Source organism: Nycticebus coucang, chromosome 13 (genome assembly GCF_027406575.1).
Source record: "Nycticebus coucang isolate mNycCou1 chromosome 13, mNycCou1.pri, whole genome shotgun sequence".
Lineage (NCBI taxonomy): Eukaryota > Metazoa > Chordata > Mammalia > Primates > Lorisidae > Nycticebus > Nycticebus coucang.
In genome coordinates this window covers 47,760,307-47,780,618 of record NC_069792.1, presented here as the reverse complement: position 1 = coordinate 47,780,618, position 20,312 = coordinate 47,760,307, and the positions used below count along the sequence as shown (strand labels likewise).

The 20,312-nt window shown below is 42.0% G+C and overlaps 1 protein-coding gene across 1 annotated transcript in view; it reads left to right on the top strand.

Moving 5' to 3' along the window:
- Positions 1–20,312, top strand: part of LOC128563680 (nicotinamide phosphoribosyltransferase-like) — a 209,398-nt gene that overhangs the window by 107,631 nt on the left and 81,455 nt on the right. The gene's annotated exons all lie outside the window — the stretch shown is intronic.

Sequence of the window (20,312 nt, the reverse complement as noted above, 5' to 3'; positions counted from 1 at the left end):
TAAATAAATAAAGGCTCTCTTGACAGATACCTGGATCACAGTGTCAGGTGTATGTTGGAACGGGTGGCCTTTTGTGGTGGCCAGGAAACAGATGTAGAACTGAGGGTGTCTGGTGCTCTCTGTCTGAAACTCGCCCTCCTCCTTACAGCTGGCCTCATCATTCGGGCCATCAGAATGTTTGAGAGGGTCACAGTATTGTTCTTCATTGCACCAGTATTTTTTCTTTCTAAATCCAGTTACATTGTATAAGTTATATGTGATTCATAGGCCAGATGAAAGAAATGTGAGATTTAAAACCAAAAACAACACATTCCCAGAGTTAAATAGAAAGGTCACAACCAATAAAGTCATCTAATTAGACTCATTAGTATGTTCCTTTAGCCGCATTTCTCTTACTCAACGGAGCGTATCTCCTCTGAAGAACCAGTAGATTTCACAATAACACACACCAGGGCAGAAGAAGGAATCCGTGCGATGCGGCCAGTGCCCCTCAGACCAGGAGCGTTGGCCTCAGGGGAGAAGGAGGGACAGATATTTGAAGTGCAACACCAGCTTTCTGACAAATTCTGACAGTCACACAGATCTGTAAAGCTTACCAAAATTTCAGCAAGACATCCTGGCATTCACCTTCAAGAACTCCTGTTACTAAGCTCCAAATGGAGAGCTCCTTCTGACCCTGTGGGATTAAGAGCAGGATTTCTTTCCAGAGCCCATTTAACTTTTTCTGAGGTTGTAACGGATCTTTCCTTGGCATCACTAATAGATCATGGGCCCAAGATTCCATAAATAATTGGAAGCCATATTCAATAATGAATTCAATATAATTCAAAATTAATAATCAAAAGAGTTAGTGGATTTTTACTATCTCAAGTTTACCCTGAATGAAATCGGGGTTTTGGTGATTCCTACCAAACGTAGATTGACATCTTCTTTCAGCTTATGGTGAAAGTCTCTCCTCTGTGTCCTTGGCCGCTGCTTCTCTTTCTCCTCCATCCGGTGTCCCCAACGCCCAGTCACAGGCAGCCTCTTCTGTCTACATCCTTTTCTCAGGCAGTTCCCTCCAGGCTCTGGCACTGCTGACTCTCACACCTGCCGACTTGGTAACTCCACTTGATCTACGACTCCACAAGTTGAGCTTAGAACACTCCATCTTCCCTCAGGTCTGTTTTCCTACTAGGAGCAGGAATGTTTATTAAATTCCTCCCTTTCCCTCATTCTCCTCATTCAGTCATCAAGTCCTCTTAGTTTACTTTTCAAATATGTTCCAAATCCTTTCTCCTTTGGCCCTTCCCTAGTCCAAACCACCATCCTCTTGTGACCAAACCACCTTTCCAGCCTCCTCAAGGTCCTCCCTTCCCCACCTCCTGGCCTCACCCACAGAGTTCCCCACAGAGCAGCCAGAGGGAACGTGCAGCATCAGATACCACCACTCTGTTGCTGAAAACCCTCCAGGAGGCCTCTGCTTCCACTTAGCATGCAGAAAGCCTTCAAGAATGTAGCTCCCCCGACAATGAAAAAATGGAACATGTCTACAAAATCATAACTTTTCTTTGAACTCATCAAAGAGCTGAGGTTAGAAGGTGACCAAGTAAACTAAATTCTAAGGAGTGCAGAGCCCTGTGAGGAAACATGAGATGCAGCTACTTCTCCACCTTTGGCAGAGCAAGGGAGAAAGAGGTGGCTGCCAGACCGGTGGGGAGATGGAAATTATCTAAAACTTTAACATATTCCTGAAAACTAGTGTGGGCTAGTGTGTCAGTTTGGGATCAGTGGGATCACTGGCCAGGAGGGGAGTTAGGACTCACCTGCAAGCCTCTGACAGGGGCTTCTGAGACAGGCTGGGGTAGGGCCACAGGCCCCAGAGAGACCCTGTGAGCAGCACAGGTGCAGCAGAAGCTCAGTTCCAAGGGCAAGATTCTTAGCTTGAACTGAAAAAACAAGACCCAAATATATGTTGTAGGTAGGAAATCCACTTTAAAAATCGAAACACAAATGGGTTAAAAGTAAAAGAATGGGGGAAAGACATACCATGAAATTACTAGTCAAAATAAAACTGATGTGGTTACATTATGATCAAAGTAGGTGTCAGAGAAAAGGAATACTGCCAGGACAAGGAGAGAGAAACGTTACACAGTGACAAAGTGGTTCCTGCGTCAAAAAAACATAACAGGAACCACTTTGTCACTGTGTAACGTTTCTCTGCGTCAAAAAAACACCTACACCTCGGCCTCCCTCCCAAGTGCTAGGATTATAGGCATGAGCTACTTCACCCAGCTAAAGATAAGAGTTCTTTTAAACACAAACCCTATGACATCTTGAAAACGTTAATCATAATTCATGGGAGGTGCCTGTGGCTCAGTCGGTAAGGCGCCAGCCCATATACCGAGGGTGGTGGGTTCAAACCTGGCCCCGGCTGAACTGCAACCAAAAAGTAGCTGGGCGTTGTGGCAGCTGCCTGGAGTCCCAGCTACTCGGGAGGCTGAGGCAAGAGAATCGCTTAAGCCCAGGAGTTGGAGGTTGCTGTGAGCTGTGTGATGCCACTGCACTCTACCAAGGGCCATAAAGTGAGACTCTGTCTCTACAAAAAAAAAAAAAAAAAAACATAACAATCCTACCTGACATGTTCTTCATGGTGCTTCAAAATACATGAAGCATAAACTGAACAACAACAAAGAAATCAACAAATATTTGATCATAATTTGGATATTTTAACACTCCTCTTTCAGTAACATTTTTATAATTTTTATTGTACTTTGTATGTAAAGAATGCAACATGATGTTTTGATACACATATTAAAATAGTCACCCTAGTCCTGCCTATTAACATTCTCATCATCTCATACATTTACCCCTTTGTGTGTGTGTGTGTGTGTGTGTGTGTGTGTGTGTGTGTGTGTGTGTGGTAAGAGCACCTAAAAGCCACTCTCTTAGCAAACTTCCAGCATACGATATAATATTATTAACTCTAGTTCTCATGCCTTATTTGTCCTACGTAAGTGCAACTTTATACCCTTTGACCTATATCTCCCCATTTCCTCCCCTCCCTGGCCCTGGTACCTACTGTCCTACTCAGTCTCTATGTATTTGACTTTTTTTAGATTCCACATATATACAAGATCAGGCAGTATTTTCCTTCTGTGTCTGGCTTATTTAATTTGGTCTAATGTCCTCCAGGTCCATTCAGGTTGTCATAAATGGCAGGATACCCTTTTGAAGACTGACTGATATTCCACTGAATGCGTATAACAAAATTTCTTTAAGTGTCTGTCCATGAATATGTAGGTTGCCTCTGTACCTTGGCTGCTGTAGATAATGCCACAATGAACTTGGAAACGTGGATATCTCAACCAGGTACTGATTCCATTTCCTTTGTGTGTATGGTAGTGAGATTGCCAGATCATATGGTAGTTCTGTTTTTAATTTTTTGAGGAACATCCATCCTGTTTTCCATGATGACTGCACCGATTTATATTCCCAAAGCTGTGTACAAGGGTTCTCTTTCCTCCACATTCTCTCCAACACTTGTTATCTCTTGTCTTTCAGAGAACAGACACCTGACAGCTGTGAGGTGATACCTCAGTGGGCTTTGTTTGTATTTCCCTGACGATGAGTGATGCTGAGCACCTTTTCAGAAACCTGCTGACTTCTCCAAATAATTGACAGAAGAAGTAGACAGAAAATCAGGACGATTTTAGGGACCAACACTATCAAACAAACTGACCTCACTGACATTTAGTGAACACTCTAACCACCAACAGCTGAATACACACTCACTCGACATGTTTATGAAATTTCACCAAGATAGGCCATATTTCTAGGTCATAAAACAAACAAGCTTGATGATTTTTTTTCAATTAAGGTCATATTAAAAAATCTGTTCTCTGACCACAACACTAAAACTAAAACTAAAGTAACAGAAGACTATCTAGACAAATCTCTAAATATTTTTATGTTGAGCAACACCCTTCTAAACAATCCTCAGTTAAAAGAAGAACTCACAAGAGGTGTTAAAAAATACTTTTACAAAGACAAAAAAGAAAATATATTAAAATTTGAGGGATGTAACTAACATAGTTCTTAGATGGAGATTTATAATATTGAATGCTTATGTTTGAAAATGAGAATGCTGTGTGGCGCCTGTGACTCAAGGAGTAAGGTGCCAGTCCCATATCCTGGAGGTGGTGGGTTCAAACCCAGCCCCAGCCAAAAACCACAAAATAAAGAAAATGAGAATGCTCTCAAATCAATTATCTAAGTTTCAACCTTAGGAAATGAAAGTAGAGCAAATCAAACCCAAACAAGCAGAAGGAAGGAAATAATGATAAGAGCATAAATCAAGTAAACTGAAAGCCAGTAAAGATAATCAATCAACAGCTGGATTTTTGAGAAAATCAATGCAATCTGTAAACTTTGAGCCAGTCTGATCAAGAAAAAAGAACGAAAGAATGCAAGCTACCAAGATCAGGAATGAAAGAGGGGAGAACCACTATAGATCTCACAGACATTAAAATGTTAAAATGGAGCATAATGAACTTTAGACCAAAACATCTGATAAGTAAAAAAGAAAGAGTTCTTAAAAGATACAAATGACAAAGCTCATTCAACAAGAAATAGGTGATGGAAATAGTCCTATATCTATAAAAAAGAAAAAATTGGAATCCATAAGTAAAACCTGCTTACAAAGGAAAGCTTTGCAATGCCTTTCTGGTGAACTCTACCAAACGTTAAAGAAAGAAATCATACCAACTATACAAAACCTCTTGAAGAAAATGGAAGTAGAAGGAGTATTTTGGTTAAGTCAACATTACCCTGATAACAATCTAGGCAAAGACTTTAAAAAAAAACACTACACACTGGGCACAAGGACTCATGCCTGTAATCCTAGCACTCTGGGAGACTGAGGCAGGTGGATTGCCTGAGCTCAGGAGTTTGAGACCACCCTGAGCAATGGCAAGACCCTGTCTCTACTAAAAATAGAAAAACTGAGGCAAGAGGATCTGTTGTGATCTATGACACCATGGCACTCTACCCAGAGCAACAGCATGAGACTCTGTCTCAAAAAAAAAAAGAAAGAAAGAAAGAAAGAAAAGAAAAGAAAAAAGACAACTACAGATCAACAGCTGAAAACAATCCAAATGCCCATCAGCTGGTGAATGAATAAACAAACTGTGCGTCACCATACAATGGGACACCACTCAGCAAGCAGCAGGAACAAACACACAGCTCACAGCAACCTCCAACTCTTGGGCTTAAGCGATTCTCTTGCCTCAGCCTCCCAAGTAGCTGGGACTACAAGTGCCCGCCACAACACCCAGCTATTTTTTGGTTGCAGTTGTCACTGCTGTTTTAGCTGGCTGGGGCCAGGTTCAAACCTACCACCCTCAGTATATGGGGCCAGCGCCCTACCAACTAAGCCACAGACACCGCCTGTGGCTCGTAATTTTCACAACTATCATTTTAAAACTTCAACTCCAGACCCATTGCATATACATGTGCCTGCCTTGCTGCCCTATGAGTCCCCAAAAAAAGGTGTCTCCAACTGCCATCTCAGAGAATGGCAAATAAAGCTACCAATAAATGCATGGAGAATTATATCTTTATGTTAGAAATTTACTGTATCTAAAGACTAAAGAACAAAGTAAAATTAATTAAAATTCATTTATTAGGAATCATCATCTGAAACCTTTTTAGAAAGAACTTACATGTACGTTTTTAAAAACAAAATTGGCACTTCTATTTTCAACATTAATCATCACTTTAATGAAAGTCTTCTGCCTTCTTCAAAAGTATGAATAACAGCTGCTAAGTTCACATTGCAACAAAAGCAGACAAGATCTGGGGCTTTGTTTCACACACGAATATCCTTCACTAAATCAGTTAAATCAAAATCTGATTGATGAATTTGTTAGCAAGTCTTTCCTACGGTGGTTGTTACCTTTTGTTTGGCTTTTAACTGTGACTCTTCATTCATTTGAAGTTGCCTTCAAGGGTAGGACAAATGTTTGCTGAATGACTGCACTGTGGGGTATAGAAAGGGACAGGGAAAATCCACCCATTCAGATAGGTGGGGGACCAGTTTATCATAACATTAATACAGAACATTAAGGTTGTTAAGAGCCGGCTTTAGAATCAGGAGGAGTTGAATTTGAATCTGAATTTATGACTTTCACATGAAAGCTATAACCCCTTTACAACCTAAGAATAGGGGAAAGGGGGAAAGTGAAGGGAGGGAGGGGGGAGGTGGGAAGAGGGAGGGGGATTGGTAGGATTACATCTGCGGTGCATCTTACAAGGGTATATGTGAAACTTAGTAAATGTGGAATGTAAACGTCTTAGCACAATAACTAAGAAAATGCCAGGAAGGCTATGTTAGCCAGTGTGATGAAAATGTGTCAACCGGTCTATGAAACTAGTGTATGGTGCCCCATGATCACATTAATGTACACAGCTATGATTTAATAAAAAAATAATAAATTAAATTAAATAAAAAAAAAAAAAGAATTTGAATCCCAGTTCTGCCACCCATGTGCTGTGTCAACTGAGGCAAGTTACTTAACTTCTCTGAAACCCCTCTGTGGTATCACTATCATATTCACACTTATCTTAGAAGGCTGGTGAAAAATTAAATAAGATAATAGATATAAAGCATTAGAATTCAACTAAAATAAGGGATAAATTAAAACAATAACTATTATGAAATACTTAATGAAAGGAAAAGTCTGAATTGTGGATTTTAACTGTAGATTTACTACTTTCATATATATTTAATAACTGAAGTATACATAATGACTGATTATCATAATTGGCAACATAATTATCAACAAATGTTCCTGAGAATCTATTTAATTTAGGGTATTCGGTGCCACCAACTGGAGAAAAGAAGAGGTAAATAAACATTTAGCTGAAGACTTGGGTCTTAATACGGCCTAGTGAAGGATTTGAAAGGATCTTCTTAAATAATTAGGTAAAAATGACTCAAATGAGTGTTATTTTTATGTTAGGTAGAGCTTAAAAGTACTTGAAAAAGCTATTTTCCTGAGCATTTTATTTAAAATCTCCTTCATACTATTAAAGGTCTGTGAGTACTCATTTTATTGCAGATAGTACAAAATTAAATTCTAACCAGTACCAGGGTGAGTGGTGCTGGAACTGGAATCTGAATTGATGTGGTTTTTCTCCTTGTGTGCATTTGCGTATATGTGTAGCACTACTTTGCTACTAAAACTACTCTGGCCAGTACATAAACAGAATACTCACAGGACATCCATGCACTTGGGGTCAGTGGTCACTTCCAATCAAATATAAAGTTAGCAGAAGAAAACCCTCGCTACTAGGTAAAGCCTGTTGAGCCTGTGAACTATCTAAATTAGAAATATCCTTCATCCTTTGCACAACTGGCAACTTCTAAATCCTTTGTTACTTAGTGTTTTGGAAATACAAAACTGTGTTTTTGCACTCCTCCTGACAATTCCATACGTATCTTTAGGTAAGGTGCTTATTCTCACATAGTAGTGCCCTGGAGAAAATAACTCTTATTTAAGGCTCAGGAAATACATCTTTTTCAAAATTCTGGAATGACACAATCCTAGGCCCCATGCAGTTCACTTTCTCTATGTTCACTTTGGCTATGTGGCATCTTCTGATGGAGTCAGTAATTAGAAACCCAAGTCAGCACAGAATTCAGTAATCACAAGAATTTGAGCAGGCATGGGGAGCTCCGGGATTCCCACGTGTTCTCATGACTGAGACCCTGTGAAGGAGCCTGGCTGGCTAACAGAGAACAGCCCTGACCTTTCAACCCTGTGAATTCAAATGCAATTTGTCATCCGATGTAAAATGAATTTGGCCATGTGTAATCCTGCGCGATGGAGAGGCCTTGCCCCAGAAAAACTTGAGAACATGAAAGAGGGGCATTGAAAACTAAAACCCACAAAATAGTTGGGAACACACATCCATATGGTAATAACAAATTCCTTTTCCAAAATAATAAACAGCCCTGTGATTCTCAGGGCAGTGTGGACCCTTGGACACAGGGGTCCAAGTGGGAAATTGCAGCTATTTTATTTTTCTCTCCCTAGAATTTGAAATACATTTTTATATTTGTTTTTCACTATCTCCTTTTATCATTCAGAATCAGGCCATCCTGTTATGGTGGTTGCATTCTACTTCTCCCTCCAACCACCAAAGAAGGAAGGTTGAATTGCTACAGTCTCTCATTTCTAATGGACCTTTCCTAATGGATCAGGATCTGGATTAGGCTGGACAGAACACACCCTCTGGGAGAAGCTTAGAGAAGGAAACCTGTCAAAGCACCCACATCTCCTTGGTAGTTCCAGGACCTGCTGTGTTTTTTCCACCCAGCAACCTTTCAACTGCCTTAGCATTGTTTCAAAGAGCTTTTTTTTTTTTGAGGCAGTCTCAAACTCTTGCCCTGGGTAGAGTGCTGTGGCAACACAGCTCACAGCAACTTCAAACTCTTGGGCTTAAGTAACTCTCCCGCTTCAGCCTCCCAAGTAGCCGGGATTACAGGTACCCACCACAATGCCCAGCTATTTTTTTCTTGCAGTTGTCACTGTCGTTTAGCTGGCCCAGGTCAGGCTCGAACCCACCAGCCTTGGTGTATGCGGCCCACTGCACTATGGGCACCGCCCAAGAGCATTTTTAAAGTAAATCTCTTTTCTACAATTGTTTCCAAGTTGCTTAAGCACCACCATTAATTGGGTAGCAGTTATAAAGACTGGAAGCCCAGCGAATTATGAAATGCATTGTTCTTTTGACATTTGAGGTTCATCATTATTGTCCATTTGAAAGCTTGTAATTATGAAATGAAACAATCTTGTGAACAGCTACAAATAATTCACTAGTGTGAAATATTTGCACACGCACACCTTCAGATGGTAAGAGTAGAGAAACCAAGACCTCTGTGGATGTATCCTTCATCCTCTCTATTTTCTCCTGGAGTGTTTTTGAATTTCTTTCCTTGGAAGATCAAGAAAATATTCCAAAGTCTCACCTCAATCTGTCAGAGATGTTTCTTAAGCCCCCATAAGTTGTCATCAGTCTTGTCCTTTGTAATTGTAAAAGAAGTCCACTTTTTTTCTTTCTAGACTTTCTAGACTTCTAGACTTCTACTCTAATGCGAACTCAGTGGCCAAAAATTGTCCATGACTCAAAGGAATCACTATGTTCTTAAATTCAGTGGAACCTCTGTGATTTGACCAACCAAGGGACTGTAATGAACTGGTCAACATATGGAGGTGGTCAGCATAAAGAACTAGGCCTACTGTACTGATATGTACATGGGATACAGGTCTGCTCTATGAAAAGCAGGTCAACTTAAGGAGATGGTCATTATAGGGAGGTGGTCACTGTGGAGGGTCTACTATATAAGAAAAGGTGAATCTTTTTTTTTTTTTTTTGAGACAGAGTCTCAAGCTGTCACCCTGGGTAGAGTGCTGTGGTGTCATAGCTCACAGAAACCTCAAACTCCTGGGCCCAAGTGATTCTCCTGCCTCAGATTCCCAAGTAGCTGGGACTACAGGCGCCTGCCACAATGCCTGGCTACTTTTGTTGTTGTTGTTGCAGTTGTCTGTTTATTTTTAGCTGCCTGGGCCAGATTTGACCCTGCCACCCTCGGTGCATGTGGCCAGCACCCTGCCAACTGAGCTACAGGCGGTGCCTAGAAAGGTAAATCTTTATCTAAAAAGGATGGTTATGGCCAGGCATGGTGGATCACCCTTATAATCCTAGCATTGTGGGAGGCTGAGGCAGAAGGATCACTTGAGCTCAGGAATTCAAGACTAGCCTGAGCAAGAGAGAGACCCCATCTCTACTAAAAGTGAAAAAATTAGCTGGGCATTGTGATAGTGCCTGTACTCTCAGCTATTTTGGAGGCTGAGGCTGGAGAATCCCTTGAACCCAGGAGTTTGAGATTGCTGTGAGTTAGGCTGATGTTACAGCACTCTAGCCTGGGGCAACAGAGTGAGACCCTGTCTCAAAAAATTAATTAATTAATTAAATTTGATGATCATGAAAATCACACTGCATTGTTTTCTTTCCCACTTTCATTGTGAAAATAATAAATAATTGTTTAATTATTTTTAAAATGTAACAAGAAGAAATGTGCTACATATCTTTGTCATAAACCATCTTTGCCACCCCACCCTCTTATACACGGTTCATACCAGTCACTGATTTCTCAGCATCCTACTTCAACATCGTACATGTTATACCCCCAAGCCAACCAATGTGCTGTGCTTCCTTGTTGGAATGACTTTCTTTACTTTTCTCTGCCTAGCAAAGCCTCCTCCAAATGTGAAGACTCTCTAGTCGCTCCCACAGACAGTGGTAAGCCCTCTGACTTCCACGCTCACACAGAACTTCTCATCTGCTTCCATTTCTGCATTCATCTCAGTACCGGACCTGGTTGGTTATGGATCTGTCTCTCCTTCAATAAAGGGCAAACAGGATTATTCACCTCAACATTCCTTTTTTTTTTACAATTATATTTTTAAATTTCCCAATTTTTAATCGACAAATCATAATAGTAATGCATATTTTTTTCTTGGTGCCGAGGGCACAATCACGGACAAAGCTATTAACTATAGTAGAACCTCTGTACTCTGTAAGTTGACCACCCAAGGGATTGTAACAAACTAGCCAACATATGGAGGTGGTCACCACAAGGAACTAGACCTTAATACGGTTCAGTGCATATCTGGTCTATGAAAATTAGGTCAACTTAAGGAGATGGTCATAATGGTAATATATTTATAGAGTACATCAACTGAAAAAGAGAGGGAGACTTCCTAAAAAGAAAGAAAGGAAAGGAAAATGACTCAGAAACAGGCATTGCAAAATAAATACACATGCCACAGTAAATGATGGGCCTACCTGGGATGGAGGGTAAAGAAAGACAGAGGTTTCAAAGGAAAAATGAAGAAGATGACATAGTTATTTTGAGATAATTATCCTTGGCTACAAGAATCAATGAGGATGGTGCAAGTCCAAAATTGGACAGGCAGTTGCTGGACAGACGTCCTCACAAAAGTACTTTTCTGTAGAAGGCTGTGATGGCCTTTGTGCAAGGTTGTGGTTTTTACAGTTTTGTGATAGTCCTTCTATTGACATTGATGTGTGAGAAGCCCTCCTTCATGACCTTCCCTGGCTCTATCTGTCAGGGCTTTTAACACAAGCCACTCCATTTTGATTCTTATGAGTATAATGTGATGTTTTAATATATGGACTTAATATGGAGTTATTAAACAAAGCTAACTGACATATTCATCACCTCACTTGACTTTTTCTGGTGATTTATTTGATATTTACTTTTAGTTATTTTGAAACATACATTATTCCTGACTATAGCCACTCTGCTGCACAAGAGATCTCAAACTTATTCCTCCTGTCTCACTGAAACTTTGTACCCTTTGCCCAGCAAGTCCCCTTTACTCCAAAGAGCTCCCTAATTGTCCTATGCCATGTACAGATTTCAAATGCCCCATCCTCCTTGAATAAGATCCACTCTGCATCTGTGTCCATTTCCAAAGTTGCTCTAATCCATTGCTGACTCCTTTGCCCTACTCACCTCCTGCTGTGTGGCCTGGTTCCTAACAGGTCATGAACATGTACCAGTCTGTGGCCTGGGGGTTGGGGACCACAGGACTAAACTATCTAGGTTAGTATGTGTGCAGTTTATGGTGTTCTCACAACAAAATCCTTAACAATGAATTTGTCAGAACATATCACCCTTGTTAAGTAACTCACAAGCCAAATCATCCCCTCATGCCTAGCCCACCCTTGTACCCAGGCTACCTCATCTGGAGAAACATGATAGGCTATGGCATAGGATAGACATGGTTCAAATCTCACTCTGGCCAGGCATGGTGGCTCATGCCTATAATCTTTGGGGAATCCAAGGCAGGAGGATTGCTTGAAGCCAGAAATTTAAGACCGGTCTGGGCAACCTGGTGAGACCCTATCTCTACAAACAAAATATTAAAAAAGAAAAGAAAAGGAAATAAATTAGCCAGGAATGGTAATGGCACATGCCAATACTCCTAGCTACTTGGGAGGGTGAGGAGAAGGATTGTTTGACCCTAGCAGTTTGAGGTTATAATGAGCTATGATCAGACCACTGCACTCTGGGCGACAGAATGAGACCTTGTCTCTAAATAAACAAATGAATAAATAAATAAAATAAATCTTGGTTCTGCCATTAACTAGCCATGAGACCTCAAGAATGTTTCTTAACCACTCAGACCCTCACCTAAAATGGGGTGAATAGTGATAACAGTAATATCTGTCTCATTGGGCTTATTGTCAGGAACGAATGAAATAATGCTTGTCAGTGCTTAGTACGGTACCTGACGTAGACTGGGCGAGTGGCAATGGGACTTAACTGATGTGCACATTCACTAAATATTCACTGCTTTGGGCCTACCTTCATCTCGCAGGTCTCTGTGGAGATACCACACTCCCTCTTAGCAATGTAGCAATTCTATGTCCCACTGTGCACAGACTCCCAGCACATGCTGCTTCACAGACACCTAGGAGTGGCAGGGGGTGGAGTCAGTGAAAGTGGCTGTTCTCCAGATGGACAAGTCACGCACTGATGATTTTACATGTGACTTCCTATATCAGCATTAACTGCTGGGCAATAGGGCTGTGAATAAAGAAAAAAAAAAAACAGGAAGAGAGGAGGAAGCCTTTCTGAGATTGGTAGGAGGTGGGCGTAGGGTGTGGGGGAGAATCTTAGATTCTGTGTTGTTTCCTTGAACCAACATCGTAAGTACAAAAGTTAGTATTTAAGAGAATAGATCTGAACATTTTAAGTTAACTCCAATATGAACATTTCCTTCATCTCTTTCAAAAACACACTTAGGGAGGTATCATTTCTCCGTAAGTCAAAAGTGTAAGTAAACTCTTATCAGGCAGTTTAAGAAATCAGAGCTGCCACCCTGCAGAACAGAGCGCAAGAATGCTCACAAAAGCCTTTCTTGAACACACTTGCACCACCACCCCTATTTCAACAGCAGCAATTACTGAAAAAGAACTGAAGTAGGGTTCCTCTCTGACCTTGTCCCCCCCAGAAGGAAAACAAGATCTCACTGGCATGCACAAATGAGTCCCTTTATGCAGACTCCTTAGTCCACATTCCTGGCCATGATCAGAGAAGCTGCAGGCACACAAGGGTGTCGTGTGACATTCTTTGTTACCAGGAACCTGCAAGCTTTCTTTCATCTTGTTAAAATTATACCCTTCCTGCTAAGATTGAAAAGAAAACCAAGAATTGGTAATTGTATCCCACTCAACCCTGTCTAAAGAGGGGAAGCAGCCCATCAAGACTTCTCACGTTACAGAACTATTCGTTTTGTATTTCAGTTTCACATACCACTCCCCTACCACCCCCCCACACACACACACTTCAAGGGTTTTGCTTGATCCTTGAACAGTGGGAACCATCCTGAAGGGTTATAATAACATTATTAGGCACCAGAGGCAGTCACCAGCTAAGAGCTTTATGTACTTTCTTTTACTTCAGTCTCCCAACACCCCAACGTGTAGGTGTTATTATTATTTTGGGGTTTTTTTTACATGTCCATGTGGATACTTGGTGAGGCAAGGAAACTTGACCACAGTTAAACAACTAGCAATTTCTAAAGTGGGGATTTGATCCCAAGCAGCCTGGCATCAGAGCCCACATGGCTAAACTATATTCTAACATGAATTTCAAAACCTCAGCCTGCTTTGCTAGAGACTGAATGTTTTTGAACCTCACAAACTGGTAAGTTGAAGCCTACTCCTCAATTGATGTGATGGTATCAGCACTTGGGACCTTTGAGAAGTAATTAGGTCTTGAGGGGGGAGCCCCATTAGAGAGATTTTTTTTTTTTTTTTTTTTTGCCGTTTTTGGCCAGGGCTGGGTTTGAACCTGCCACCTCCAGCATATGGGGCCCGCGCCCTACTCCGTTGAGCCACAGGTGCCGCCCTATTAGAGGGATTAATGCTCTTATAAAAGAGGTGGGAACATGTGAGGACACAGTAGAAGACCACCTACAAACCTAGCAGCAGGCCCTCACCATACACCAGACCTGCCACCAGCTCGATCTTCGATTACCCAGCCTCCAGAACTGTGGAAGGAACTGTTTATTGTTTCAGCACCCAGTCTATGGGAATTTGTTACAGCAGCCAGAGCTGGCTAAGACATGCTGGGTTAAGATGCCTACCAGGTTGCTAGAAGGTCCAGGATACTCCACTTCCTCAATAACTCTGAAACCAACAGATATGGCACTCAGCAGCCAGCCAGCCATGTGGGGCTCCAGTCTGGCTCCCAGGGCCACCTCACTAACTCCTTGGCTGGATCTCAAGAGGGACTGGAAATTTCTTCAGGCCATAGCCACACCCTATAGGTCTTCCCAGCACCTGGACAAGCTGCCATGAGCCTGCAGAGAAATAGGAGGGGGCAAGGCTGTCAAATTTTTTCAGGCCACTTAGAAGCTGCAGCTTAGAGAGGTTTAGCCATGGCAGAGCAATCATTGTAGGTGACATGTCCAGTCCTAGGGTGGGGGGCATTCTCCTCTTGCCCTTTATCACACTGTCCTTCGTCTTTCCCTTCCTCTACCTTTCTTTCCCTGCCTGTCCAAACAGCCTGCCACTTTTCAATGACTTCATGGACCAGGATGCTCTGGTATCCAAGTAGCCCTGGGAATTCCACCCAGGAGGAGGGTGTAGAGACATGGGGAGCTGATGCCTCTCCTATGCCCCCAATGGTTGTCAGTCTCCCTTTCCTGTGTGTCAGGTCTGCAAGGACAAGGATTGTGCTTATTTTTCTTTTTTCCTCTTCTTTTTCTTTTTTTTCTTTTCTTTTTCTTTTTTTGGTTTTTGAGACAGAGCCTCAAGCTATCGCCTGAGGTAGAGTGCCGTGGCATCACAGCTCACAGCAACCTCCAAATCCTGGGCTCAAGTGATTCTCCTGCCTCTGACTCCCAAGCAGCTGGGATTACAGGTACCCACTACAATGCCCGGCTATATTTTGGTTGCAACCGTCATTGTTGTTTAGTGGGCCCAGGCTGGATTCGAACCCGCCAGCTCAGGTGTATGTGGCTGGTGCCTTAGCTGCTTGAGCCACAGGTGCCAAGCCAAGGATTGTGCTTATTTTTCTTTAAATTTCCATTGGCTAACTTAGTGCCTGCTATATTTGAGATCAATGTGTATTACAATAAACTAATTAGTAATTTTCCTAATAGATTTCCCATATTTCACTTACTGATTTAATATGCCTTCTATGCCAGAAATGAAATTTTAAAGAAAGTCAGTGCTGTGTGTTTACTCTTTAGCTTATAATATTCATCCCATCCCATCCCATCATGCTATCCTTGTTCACCCATCCACACTAGCATGTAAAATCTCTGGAGTCAAAAACTATAGCCTGCTTATCCTTCAATGTCCCCTGCAGTGCTTCACATCTCAGGCTCAGTGGGTGCTCAGTTGATATGAATAATCTCTCTACACACGGAAACTATATGCTCCCATGGAAATACTCATGCAAGGCCATCTACAACTAAAGAACTCAAGAGTAGGGGGCTGGGTGCAGTGGCTCACACCTGTAATCCTAGCACTCTGGGAGGCCAAGGTGGGTGGATCGCTTGAGCTGGAGAGTTCGAGACCAGCCTAAGTAAGAGTGAGACTCCGTCTATATTAAAAACAGAAAAAACTATCAGGGTGCGGAGCAAGATGACAGATCTGAAAGATCATTTAGCAGAACTCTCCTAGAATGACTGGGGAAAAGAGAGAATGCAGAACCCAGAGAGAACCTGGTACAGGAACCTTACTGTGAGTTGTAGCTCAGGGAGCACAGAGAGCAGGTGGTGGGCTGGATATGGCATATGATCCTGAGCAGTGGATAGCTGATGAATAAGGCAAGTGATTGTAACCTTCTGGGATTGGCTGATCCCCCATGGAGGTCTGGGATGGGAGGAAGCTTTTTTGGAGTTTCCAGTTGTTGGAAGAAGCTGCACCTTGAGTGGAAACCTTGGAAGAGTGGGAAGACTTGAAAAATATACAGCAACCAGATTTGAATGCCAGTTGGAGGGGATTTGCCATAGGTTTGGTAACTGGGGAGATAGCCATACTGAGAAGGTCTCAGTGCCAGGGGGCTTCCATTGTGGGAAGGTCGGGAGAAGGTCTTAACAGGGGCCTAAAGCATGGCTGTCTTAATTCTGCTTGCCAGGATCAGAACTCCACTCTTGGGACAGGATGTGGGACTCCCACATCCCATGGGAACAGGAGTCAGGAGGTCCTGTGAGATCTGCCCCTGAAGGATTCTTGTGAGCTTTAAGATGCCAAGCCAGCAGGTTCTGACTGCTGAGAAAACAATCTGGCAATCACTGAAGGCAACTATGTTTGGAATAAGAACCATAGAGGTTGCTGACTGTGTCCTCTATCTCCTAAAAAAAAAAAAAAGAAAGAAAAAACAATCATTGTGCCACCTGGTGTCCTGGTGATGTATTGCAACACATTGTCATCAAGAGCAAGGACTCTTGTTTTTCTGGCCAGGAGGAAGAGTTTGGCTTTGCTCAGGCTGAGGCCACTTGAATACCTAAGCTTCAAGAGCATGCATGTGGCTCAAGGAGTAGGGTGCTGGCACCATATACCTGGGGTGGCAGGTTCAAGCCCAGCCCTGGCCAAAACTGCAAAAAAAAAAAAACAAAAAAAAATGATCTGGCTTGGTACCTGTGGCTCAAGCGGATAGGGCGCCAGCCACATACAACTGAGCTGGCAGGTTCGAATCCAGCCCGGACCCACCAAACAACAATGACGGCTGCAACCAAAAAATAGCCAGGCATTGTGGCAGGCACCTGTATTCCCAGCTACTTGGGAGGCGGAGGCAGGAGAATCACATCAGCCCAGAAGTTGGAGGTTGCTGTGAGCTGTGATGCCACGGCATGCTACCCAGGGTAACATCTTGAGGCTCTGTCTCAAAAAAAAAAAGATCTAAGCTTTGAGGTAAGGTAATTTGAAGGAAAGGAGGAAGTGAGAAGGAAAAAAAAAGGACTGGCTCAGCGCCTGTAGCACAGTGGTTATGACACCAGCCACCTACATTGAGGGTGGTGGGTTCAAACCCAGCCTGGGCCAGCTAAACAACTGCAACCAAAAAATAGCCAGGTACCGTGGCAGGCACCTGTGGTCCCAGCTACCTGAGAGGCTGAGGCAAGAGAATGGCTTAAGCCCAAGAGTTAGAGGCATAGCTTGGGCAATGAAGGCAAAACAATTAGGGGGTGTAAAGATGCAGTAGAAAGTATAAAAAATAGGTTAGACCTTGGAGAAGAAAGAACCTCAGAGCTAGAGGATAAAGCTTTCAAGTTAACCCAGGAGGCAGAAAAGAAGAAAGAGAAAGCAAAACAGTCGCTTAGAGAACTACAAAACTCTATGAAGCATTCAAACATACAAATAACAGGGATCCTTGAAAGGGAAGAAGATTGTCCCAAAGGAATGGAAGCCATACTGGAGACTATCATAAATGAAAACTTCCCAAGTTTTACTAAAGGCCCCGACATACTCCTTTCAGATGGGTATTGAACCCTGGGGCATCTCAGCTCAAACAGAGCTTCTCCAAGACACATTGTAATGAACCTGTCCAAAGTCAAGATGAAAGAAAAAATTCTGCAAGCAGCCAGTAGTAAATGCCAACTGACTGACAGAGGCAGAGCCATTAGGATGACAGCAGGCTTTTCCCCTGAAACTTTCCAAGCTAGAAGATAATGATCATCCACCTTCAACATTCTTATACAAAACAAATTTCAGCCCAGAATTCTGTATCCTGCTAAACTAAGCTTCAAAATTGATGGAGAAATCAAATCTTTAGTGGACATATAAACACTGAGGAAATTCACCACAAGACCAATTCTACGTGGCAGGGCACCCATAGCACAGTGGTTACAGTACCAGCCACATACACAGAAGCTGGCATGTTCGAACCCAGCCCAAGTCAGCTAAACAATAATGACAACTGCAATAAAAAATAGCTGAGTGTTGTGGTGGGTGCCTGTAGTCCCAAGTCCTTGGGAGGCTGAGGCAAGAGAATCACGTAAGCCCAAGAGTTTGAGGTTGCTGTGAGCTGTGATGTCACAGCAGTCTACTAAAGGTGACAAAGTGAGACTCTGTCTCAAAAAAAAAAAAAAAAACCAGCTCTACAGGAAATACTCAGACCTATTTTCAACACTGACCTTCACAATGGACCACCAGCAAAGTAAACACCCACAAGGTAAAGGTCAAAACTTAGCTTCCATGATGGTATAAAGGATAAAAATACACAATGGACTTTCACAATATAAAGATGAATATAACTCCACTGCAATTATCAATTCTCTCAAATGTCAATGGACTGAATTCACTACTGAACAGGTGCAGGCTGGCTGATTGGATAAAAAAAGCACAAGCCATCCATATCTGTCTCCAAGAGACACACCTAGCCTTGAAGGACAAATCAAGACTCAGGGTTAAGGGATGGAAAACAGTATTTCAAGCAAATGGAAATCAGAAGAAAGGACGGGCTACAATCTTATTTTCAGATACAAATGGATTTAAAGCAACTAAACTTAAGAAAGACAAAGGTGGACACTTTATACTGGTCAAAGAAACAATACAAGAAGAAGACATTTCAATTTAAAATATTTATGCACCCTACTTAAATGTTCCCAGATTTATGAAACAGACCTTGATGGGTCTGAACAATATGATATCCCATAATACCATGATAGCCAGAAACTTTAACAACCCTCTGACAGAACTGGACAGATGCTCTAAACAGAAACTAAACAAAAATACAAAGGACTTAAATGTGACCCTATGAAAACATTTCCACTCAGATCTGGAACTAGGCTAAGATGCCCATTGTCTCCCATACTATTCAACATAGTAATGGAAGTCTTAGCCATCGCAATCAGGCAAGAGAAGGCAATCAAGGGTATTCGAATGGGGTCAGAGGAGATCAAACTCTCACTCTTTGTGGATGATATGATCCTATACTTGGAAAACCCCACGGACTCAGCTACAAAACAAAAACAAGCAAACAAACAAAGCCAGGCACTGTGGCAGTCACCTGTAGTCCCAGGTACCAGGAAGGCTGAGGCAAAAGAATCGCTTGAGCCCAAGAGTTTGAGGTTACTGTGAGCTATGACACCACGACACTCTACTTAGGGTGACAAAGTGAGACTCTATCTCAATAAAAATAAATAAATAAGGCAGTGCCCATAGCTCAGTGGGTAGGGCACCGGCCACATACATCAAGGTTGGTGGGTTTGAACCCAGCCTGGGCCAGCTAAAACAATAATGATGACAACTGCAACAACAAAAAAAAAATAGCTGGGCATTGTGGCAGGCACCTGTAGTCCCAGCTACTTGGGAGGCTGAGGCAAGAGAATCACTTAAGACCAAGAGTTTGAGGTTGCTATAAGCTGTGATGCCATAGCACTCTACCCAGGGTGACAGCTTGAGACTCTGTTTCAATAAATAAATAAATAAATATTGTCAAAATGTGTGTACTTCCGAAAACAATCTACAGATTCAATGCAATCTCCATTAAAATACCATCATCATACTTTCAAGATTTGGAAAAAAACAATTCTTCATTTTGTATGGAACGAGAAGAAACCCCATATAGCCAAGGCAATTCTTAGTAATAAAAACAAAGCAGGGGGTACCACTCTACCAGACTTCTAGCTATACTACAAGGCCATAGTGATCACACAGGATGGTATTTGCACAAAAATTGAGACATTGATATCTGGAACCTAATATAAAACCGTGAGATGAAACTAACATCTTAAAGCCACCTGATCTTTGATAAGGCAGACAAGAATATATACTTGGGAAAAGAATCCCTATTCAATAAATGGTGCTGGGAGAACTGGATAACCACATATAAAAGACTAAAACGGGACCTGCACTTCTCACCACTTACAAAAATTGATTCAAGATGGATAAAATATTTAAATCTAAGGCATGAAACAATAAAAATCCTCAAAGAAAGTGTGGGGAAAACATTTGAAGATATCAGCCTGAGAAAGATTTTATGAGGAAGATTTCTGTGGCAATTGCAACAACAACAAAAATAAACAAATGGGGCTTAATTAAATGGAAAAGCCTCTGTACAGCAAAGGAAACAACAACCAAAGCAAACAAACTGAACTGGACAAAAGTTGGATCTAGAGAATCAACAAAAAAAGGCCAAGAACCCCATACATCGTTGGATAAGAGACATGAATAGACCTTCTCTAAAGAAGACAGACAAATGGCTAACAAACATATGA